Here is a 10432-nt window from a genome sequence, read left to right as displayed (position 1 = left end):
GAAACAATTGGTTCATAAGTCAGAAACGCGCATGTGACACCCTAATATAGCAACATCCATAGACTACGATGGCCAAAATCGAGAAACCAACTGTCAAAAATTAAATTAAGCGCGGAGCAAGTACCAGGGCCTCATGAGTTACGAGAAGGTGTCGTTGATCAGCCCGACGTAGGGCGCGGGGCGCGGCGGCCGGGTCGCGTACCAGTATGAAGGTATCGCGGCTGTTCGCGAATCTTAGCTGTATACTTTTGGTTTGGTTTGTTTGTATGATTCGACTAGTTTAAAGTATTATTTTTGTTGACTAGTAGTAAAAGTATTGTATACAATAGTGATATAATCAAGCTTTTCAATCTCGTACCTTACTTAGGCAACTCAGCAAGCTTCGTTGCCTAAACACGGTACTCGGCTGAAAAACTCTCTATTATATCACGATTGTATAAAATACTATTTTGGACTGGATCGAAAGTAAGTGTTCATCAAATTGTTTTAAACTACGTATCCGACCTTAACGCCCAGTGTTTTGCTTAATGAATGAACTCAAATATGTAGAAGATACAAGTTGTCGATTTTCGAAGGGTGGTTGTGCTCATTGACCTTTCACTACCATTGTACTGTGTCAAAATTAGTTATTCCGTCACTAATTAAATATGTATAAACTTGTTATTCGATTATGTAAATCATGTTTTTGAACATACAATCAAAGCTAATTTAAATTGCGGACACCATTGTTTGACAAACCCAAGAATTATTTTTAACAACGAAAGGTTGCAAGTGTCAACTGAATGATGTATTTTTTACACACATTGAACGTGTAGCGACAATCACGTAGGTACATGAACTACATCACATCTAAAACATAGGTAAAAAAAATGTCAGGCGTCGTTAAACGATACGGGGACGTAAAAAATCAACCTTTCTGGCAATTTATGAACGCTTTTAGCAAAAGGTTTGCTGTTTACAAGACGTCTTTTATTTAAATCTTAATTTACGATTTCTCATTTAACAACATAAAGATAAGCCTTCCAGAGACAGCCTCAGTTGACTCCGGATGAAAAAGCGGACCCATTAAAATGGTCTAAACGGGAACTGTACGAGGATCATAGGTATCTAAATTAATCACAGAAGGGTCGCCTTTAACTTTTTTCATACCGTTCCTAGTCCATTCATTCAATGATTTTTCTGATACGGATACGATCGGTCGTAGCTATACGGTATCACTCTACCTTGACGTAAAAAAAACAATATAAATATTTCCGAACGAACCCAAACACATGTCCAGGAGCTTATTTAAAGAAACAATAGGTAGAGACATTCTAACAAAAATTAGCCGAACTGGAGGCAATGGGTGGGAGCCATTGCCTCCAGATGTCTTCATTGCTGTCAGCGGGTTTAGCGACGAAAATTGCAAACCAAGACTTTCGGCAGCGAAATGTGAGCGGTATGTAACATTCATGTTCGCTGCAATCAATCAATCAATCAATTTATTTAATTCAGACCCTGTCCATAGTGTTAGTATACATTCCCTTAATATTATGTTAATTACTTAAACCTATACTAAAATTATAACAAAATTAACAAATTATACTATTTAAATCATAACAACTTATATACTAAGCCTCTGGAACCCATATGCACATCGTCCCAGTGCTTCCAGAAGGCGCAAGCAGGTGACTCTAACACTAGGCGCAAGAGGCTGTTGGAACTGTCACGCACGCGACGCATCAATGAGGCAGTTCTATTGCGTATTATCGCACCGAAGCTGTCAGTGTGCGCCTCCGCGAACATACCGGACGCGCTGCAAAAACGAGGCAGTCCCAACAGCATCCTGAACCCATTGTTGTACTGGACGCGCAGGGCATTGAAGGCTCTTTTAGTATAATTTGTCCACAGGCTGCAGGTGTAAAGGGTCTGGCAAAACGCTTTAAATAGCGTTACTTTGACATTCCCATTACACCGCGCAAACCTGCGAGACAACATATTACAACGCACCGCCAATGCCCTGCGCTCCCTCTCTATGTCTACGTCATCGTGGAGATTATCGGTCACCCAGTGTCCGAGATGCGACCGAGGCGCAGACAGTTAAAAATTGAAGACAACTGTCAAAAAATGGATTCCGGATCCAAAATATCCAAAGATACGTAAATAATACTGGCGTTACCGATATTAATAACAAGGAGATCCGTTGGGCCCCCTCACTTTTAGCATCTCAATACAAAAAGCAATTGCTGAACTAAGTCCCCACTCAATATTTGGTACCTCGATGATGGGACCATTGGAGGTAAACCAGAAGAGGTAAAGCTTATTTTGCTTTCTCGTCTTAATGATTTGGTTTTAGAAGTTAATGCGTCCAAATGCCAGTTTTTCGCTTGCGGGTGGAGTCATCTTCTTTCCTCCCCTCCTTCTCATCGATATTGCCTGGGCTTAAGGAACTTAACTCCAACTCTTTCATCTTGCTCGGAGCCCCTATATTTCCATCTGCAGTTCCCGAGGCTCTGCTAACGCGCAAAGAGCTCTTCCTGCTTGCCGGCGAACGCCTCAAGGACATCAATTCGCGTGTAGCTTTGGTTCTCTTACAAAACTGTTGTGCCATGCCTAAAGTAGATATAACATATCTTATGCGTACGGCCGGCCCCAGTAATACGGTTATTTCTGTTGCTTCGATGCCACCATAAAGTTAACAATAGAGTCCATCGTAAACATCTCGATGAACGAAAACCAACACACAAGCACGTGGCGTGTCACGGTGGCCTTGGTGTGCGTCGTATTCAGGATGTGAGCCTGCCGGCCTTTTTGGTCTCGGGCCATGGGGTGGCAGACCTTATTGCTAATATTGTACCTAAAAATGGCGACAGGGTGTGCATTCCCTATGGCGGACGCCTTAAGGGAATGGTTGCGCATCGACTAGGGAGCGACTGTGCCAGAGAACCCCAAAATACAGCGTGCGTGGGACGACACCCGCTCATTATTGCAATTGACAACATTATTGCGAGTACCACGGAAGTAGACCATGCGAGGCTTCTGGCAGTGTCCCAACCAGAATTAGGGGCATGGCTGCACGCGTTGCCTTTGCCCCAATTGGGCACCTTACTCGACGGCAAGCTGGTTGAAGAGAAAAGCCGTCCTCCAAAAGCATGGATATTTCTTAATCTTAATAGCTTTACTTACGCAACATTCTGGGTACTTATCGCTTCTCCTTGGCGAGAACTGGAGGTATATCACACTTTATTTAGTGATTGAATTTCTCCATGACATGCTCCCAGACTGCAGACTGGTCGACTGTTTGGAATTTCATACGCGATATAATCCGTTTGACCCTTCTTTGCATGGTGGTGGACATTTCCATCATAACATTGTCCTATGAATTAAAGGTAAGTTGGAGGTGATTGATGTTTATTTTTAAGACTGTCAACTTCCGATTTTTTACTTAAATTTATTTATTATAAATTTATTTCAGTATTTTATAAAAATTATATTTGTTTTAAGACGAAAAGTCGGAAAACTTGGCAAATTCCAAAGTTGATGATTTTTAGTATGTGAATTTGGGCGTTTTTTTCGGGGTTTTTTAATTGTTTCATATTTAAAAACAATATACTTATCACAAATAGTGTACCATTCTGATGGTAGTAAGATTTTTCATATAGCTCTTACTGAAAATAACATATTTACATAAATATGAATTAGCATATATTATGCAATTAATATCGCAGTTAATATCGATGTTATATTTTTTTTACAATTTTTCCCAGAATCAGCAAACATTTACGAGACACGTAACTATATTTATTTCGGGCAAAAAGTAAAAATCATGCAAAGAAGGGTTAAATTGTATTATTTCGTTGTATGATATGTAAGTAAATTAAAGAATATATTTAAGTAACCAAAAAGGAAATCGGCTGACTTGAATTAAATGTGAATAATACTTGAAGATCCGAAGAATTACCAGACTACATTATGTTCATAATTATACTGTCGGCACTGTCCTGCTAAATACCTAGCAGCAAGCGAGTTGCGGCACTGCATATACATTTAAGAGCCCATCAACGTGCACACTAGCGCCACTGCTAAATAATCGCGATTATTTAAATTTAACGACAGGTATTTAAAAAAAGGGGGCCGCTACGGACTGTTTTGTGTATTTATGTACCTTTTGAATACATCCAACTAGTTTTTATGTTGCTGGATTCGTCGATCATAACTCAAAACAAAAAACCGGTCAAGTGCGAGTCGAACTCGCGTCCCAAGGGTTCCGTACTGCACACATTTTCGAACGAGCGAGCAAAGCGAAATTCATAAGTACCTACATTCAACTGTTCATTCAATTTTTCCACACACGGCTGGCTATCTTTAATTTGGTTCGAAGTTCGCAAATTGCTGGCATCTCACTCTGTCACTCTAATTACGGTTTCGTTGGAGTAAAAGAGAAATCCCCGCAACTTGGGAACTTCGGTGTTCGCGGTAGACCCTCTGATATAGGTACGGCAGTTCAGCCTTCTCATTTAGCTACTCGTACTTAAACCAATTATTTTTCTGTTTGAGCACTAACCTCCTAAAGCTCATCCTTCGACCTTGCGTGGAGGCACACCTCTCTTGGATGCTTCAGGACTTCGGCCCAACGCAGAGCTCGGCCTTCGACCTTCGCACTAGCTGTCCACACCACGTTTCACGTAAATCAATTGCGATTGTGGCCCTGATAGAGCTTATCCGCAACTCTTATTCTTAAGTGCGGCTCACGCTTAATTGCAGAAGTCTTATACGTTTTTCCAGTAATCTATAGGTATCGGGCCCAATCGCTTAACAAAAGATAGAACAAACTCAACGATCTCCTATGCAGGAAGCATGCACATGTCGGGGGCTCCGGGCCTTCGACCTTCGCATTCAGACACTTGTACTATAATTGTTCTGTGTTTGAACACTAACCTCCCGCAACTCGGCCTTCGGCCGTGCGTTTCAAAAACCTACTGGGGGATGCTTCGGGCCTTCAGCCCTACGCGTAGCTCGGCCTTCGGCCTTCGCAAAAGCTGTCCACACCGAGTTTCACGTAAACCATTACGGCTGTGTCCCTAAAACAGCCCAACCGCGTTTTTTTTTCTTAAGTCCGACTCACGCTTGACTCTAGATTTCTAATAGGTTTTCCTGTCATCTAGAGGTAAAGAACTATTATGTGTATTTTTTTCAAAATTTTAGACCCAGTAGTATCGGAGTTAAGGCCTATTTTCTTTAATAACTTCCAAACTATTACATATACAATTATAAAAAAAAAATATTTGAGATCCTCAAAATAAGCCCTTTCATTTAATATGTAACACGATATAGTTTGCAAAACTTTGTTTTTTAATTTTCTCATTTTCCCCCTAAAAGAGCCGTTTATGCTTAAAATTCATTTGTTTTTATTACATGTCCGTCTTTGGGTCACAGACTTCCATATGTGTACCAAATTTCAACTTAACTGGTCCAGTAGTTTTGGAGCAAATAGGCTGTGACAGACGGACAGACAGACGCACGAGTGATCCTATAAGGGTTCCGTTTTTTCCTTTTGAGTTACGGAACCCTAAAAACGGTCGTTTTAACTTTGGACGCATAGTCAGTGATAACGTTTTCATTAAATATATTTACTTTTGGTCTCAGTCATGCGGTTGATTCAGGTCAATCAGATGCCTAGGTACTTCAAAAATGGGTCGCTTCAACTACCTATTTCTACTAAACTTAATTACTTAAGAATGCATATTAGATAAAGCTCGCGTAGGTAATATGTACCTATATAGCTAATGGAAATACTTACCTATTAATATAGATGTAGTTAACATGATTTTTTTATACAAACAGTCTGGAAATAAAACCATATTTGTTCCTGAATTATGATTGTTATCTATGTAGGTAATTAAGTATTTATCTGTATACGAGTAATATCTACTATATTTATAAATCGTTGTCTAGTAGCCACAACACAAGCCTTATTGAGCTTACTGTGGAACTAGGTCGATTTTCCCATTATAAGTATAAAATTAATTTTATAGTACATATGGTCCTATTTTCCCGCACTAGTGCGTAAAATAGCACTTTTCGTGCGTAAGTATGTCAAAAGTTTAAAGGGCCATATGTACTGTAAAACGTTGTACGATACACGTGAGAATAGGTAATTCGCAACTCGTGTCGATTTAAAACACTCCCTTCGGTCCTGTTTTAACTTATCGTCACTCGTTTCGAATTTCTTCTTTTCCGCTCTTATATTGTAAATAACTATTGCGGTACATTATGGTGCTACTTTCCGTGCCTATGTCATAAATTTAATGGCCATATGTAGGTACCTATTGTAAAACGTACAAATCACGTGCGAATAGGTAATTCGCAACGAGTTCCTACTTTCCGCACCTGTACCGTAAATAACTATATTACCTTATATTAGTGGGAAAAAAGCAGAAAAACATTAATCGGCGTCCCACACTTACAAAAGCATAAGCAACAATGCGTTGCCAATACTTCACTTCATACAATTAACACCTTTTAGAAACAAGTTAATTTTTCCTAGATATACAAATACATGATCTGATTTATCTTTTCTAGACCTCACAAGTAGTATAATCTTTAATTACCGAAAAAGATAAAAAAAATGTTTTACAAATTTAATAAGGACAAAATATATAGGTATAATATACCTTGCCGTTTCTGTCGTTTACGTTCAAATTACCATAATTAGTTTATAACATAAAAAAGAATGTATGGTCAACTACAGCAGTTACTTACCTATTTATGTAAGGCACGTGTTTAACCGGTCAACTAATTAATCGAATTTGGGTAGTTTAAAATAATAGAAATGGGTACTAAAATTTATAGTTTGGCAACTAAAACGGAGCCTTAAAATATATCAATATGAGTTGTATTTTAATACCGTTATAGCTTTTGTTTATTTTTAGGAAGGTACCAAATATTTATTTGGCAACTGAATTATTATATTGGAGACTATTTATGAAGCACATTTTAAAAAGAAAACGGCTATGTATTAATTTAAAAATGAAGTTATTTTAAAATATTTTGTTTGGTCACTACACGGTCAACCTAACACGCTCCTCCTCGCTTCGCTCGTCGTCGCACCTAGCTTTTGACTCTGGCAGAACACAGTGGTAACTATTGAAATTAGTAATAAAAAATGTAAAGACCATTAGGCCAATAAGTGTTTCATGATTAGGAATTTCGACTATAAGTATAGTAAGTATAGTATTATACGTAAATAAATTAGTGGATTAGGAAATTTGACAATTTAAAGTAGGTATGCATATGTTTAAATTTAAATTATTAAAAATGGAGTATTCAAAGCTTATGTATAAAGGTATCTTAGGTATTCTGTTTATGTACAAAATATATAAACAACCAAATTTTATGATCGCTTAACAGTATTAGTTGCCAACTTATTATTTTAGACGCCAACCTATCAATTCAAGTTCCCTATAATTTTTTTGGGTGGCTTGATTATGCTGCCAGTTTTTTAATAATACGATGCTTAAATTTGAGGCTAATATAAATTTATTGGTGCTAAAATATTAATGCACAGCCAAATTATATTATTATATGCCCAGTGAAAGTTCCTGTTTAATATTTTAGTTGCCCGGTTAATAATGAGCCTTTATGTAACTAGATTAAAGTGATATGCTTAAACAAACATACATTTATAACTATAGTTGGAAAAAACATCATTTTCGACTTCGGCAACCACCGTGTATGTAGGTACATGAAATAAATCCAATATGTCAAACAGTTGTATTTACATTTTGAAATGTATTCACAGTATTTGTTAGGCCGTTTCAAAATCGGGTGATAAATGTGATTGCCGCGAACAATGTTCCCTTCCGAAGCGGGCAGTTAGCCGGCGGGTCGCGACCCGGTGCTAACTAAATGCTCATTTGAATTGCCAACTATGAAAATTATGAATATTTGCATTGTTATTAATCCGACAGTAGTCGTTTAATTTTAATGCATAATTTCACTTTGTTATAAACAAGTATTGTTTCGTTTGACGCGCTAGTTTTGTTACGAGGTTAAGTCGAGGCATTCGCACCTGACGGTACGTAGGTACGTACCTATCGGTATAGGCATAGAGAAATATAGTAAGAATATAATGCTCACTCCATACATCAGTTTTGATTCCAAAATGACTATTATTTTCGCAGTCGACATCAAGCATCGAGTAGCGGAATTATCATACCTACCGCTACTTGATACTAGGATTCTCTAGTGTCGCGACTCACGAAAATTGTATTGAACAACAATTTACAACTAATATTCAAAGCAAAAGGAAGTGAAAATGGAGTTCCGGTTAATCCGGTTATAATATTAGCTAAAAATTGTTGAGCATTAGATTTTTCTGTCGTTGCAATGCAATATCTATTGTCAAGAGAGCAGTACTGATAATTCCGCTACTCGATGCTAAATGTCGACTACCAAAATAATAGTCGTTTTGGTACTAAAACTGATGTATGGAGTAAGCACTCTATGTATTGTTTTTCTCTATTGATTATCGCACTCGACTGTCGCATTTTTAAGCCTTACGCTGTTTGTTTCGTAGATCAGAAAGAAGTTATTTACTTACAACATTAATCTGGGGACACGGTAGTGCCTCCGCCAAGACGAGCAAAGCGAAGCGCAAGGGCACTACCTACCTTTTCTCGAAGCACTTCGTCGTTTTTTTGAACCCTCATAACTTGGGTTTAGATTATACCAGATAAACAAAATTATAGGAATATGATGTCCATAGTGGACTTATTAAACATAAAAATGTTTAATTGCATAGCTCTTATACTTTAGATTTTATTAATAGGTATCTAAAAAACCCCGATTTCGTCACTGACTCACTCACTCGCTTACTGTTGATCATCAAAACCTCTAGGGTACTTCCTGAAGTCCTAGGAAGCTGAAATTTGGTATCTAAGATAGTAGTAGTACACAAATAACAAAAAAAACAAATAATAACCGCTGAACCGATTTAGTTAAAATTTGGTATGTATGTAGATAGTTTTTTTAATGGGAAATGGTGTATAATAGTTTTCAACCCCAAAATCACCCCGTAAGGTTGAAAAGAGGCTGGAAAAAGGGGAAAAGGGGGTTGAAGTTTGTATGGGGAATCAGTAAAAAGCAGATTGTATAAAAGATGCCCCCTGGTACGTATTTTTCAGGATTTTTAAACGGTTTTATTTAGCTTGACCCCGTATATACCTAAATTCTTTGTATATAAGTATGTCGCAGTTGGATCGTATAATCCGCCGTATTACATTACGGCTAGCCGTTTTCGAAAACAGGGGCGTTTTGAAATGCGGCGGTTTAACGATTAGCCGGATTGAATGCGGCTGAATGAGAATCCGCCGGAATGTATTCGGCGCCATACGTTCTTCAACACGGCTAGCCGTAATGTAATACAGCGAGTCATTAGCCGCCGCTTTGACAGGTTTTAGTTCCCATTTTTAATACTCGTGGCGCTGCCTGACATAACAACAACAAACTATGAAAAACGCTGGGGTGTCCATCAAATCTTTTCGGTTTCGGTTTGCCCTTCGGGCATCTGAAGCTACCTAACGAACCTAACCTACCTACCTATTGATTTAGTGAGACGTCCGTGAAAACATTACACTTTGGGGAAAAAAGCATAGCATAGGTAAGCAGCAAACCGCCCAGAAATAGGAGCCCCGCAAAGCGGGGCTCCGTCTATTTAAGTTGTGAAGGAAATGTTTTGGAAAAGAAACACATGTAGTGCGGTGGGACCATGGTAAAAATAAATTAAATTGCAAACATTGTCAAACTCCGGTTACGTAGGCGACCGAAAGAACTGGTCACTCTACAATCTAAATAGTAGTACGATGCGGCTTAACGTAGGCCGCCTTATTGAAGAACGTATCGCAATGACAATCCGGCTATTCGTCGAACCGCCGCAATTCATAACGCCCCTGTTTTTGAAAACGGCTAGCCGTAATGTAATACGGCGGATTATACGATCTGACTACGACATATATGTACATATATATATGTCGGGAATTGTGGGCGTATCATACTATCGGCAGCACATCAGAACCTTCAATAGTGGATGACGAGGGCTTTCAATGAAATACGATATTCAACTCAGTCTTTACTGGACAAGACTCATTACAAATCACAGCACACGCATAGCACACGTTACGTTTCTTAAATTTCTTATCTTAAGCAAACCAGTGGGTTAGACCCAGAAACCGCCACAGACGTCATCTTCTCCCGTTCGATCTCATCGTGCTTCTTCTGAAGATTCATTGACAGCATAACTTCAATTGTTCTGGACTTCAATTGTTTTAACAGCGCACTCTATGACGTCTTGGCAGAACTGCGTCGAACGCCACTCAGGTGTACGTTACACCCTAGTTTGCTCTATTTGTCAAGGTTTGCATGATAAAACGCCTCTTGAAGGCGACAGATGGCA

Source organism: Cydia splendana, chromosome Z (assembly GCF_910591565.1).
Source record: "Cydia splendana chromosome Z, ilCydSple1.2, whole genome shotgun sequence".
In the NCBI taxonomy this organism is placed as follows: Eukaryota; Metazoa; Arthropoda; class Insecta; order Lepidoptera; family Tortricidae; genus Cydia; species Cydia splendana.
This window is presented reverse-complemented; position numbering follows the sequence as displayed.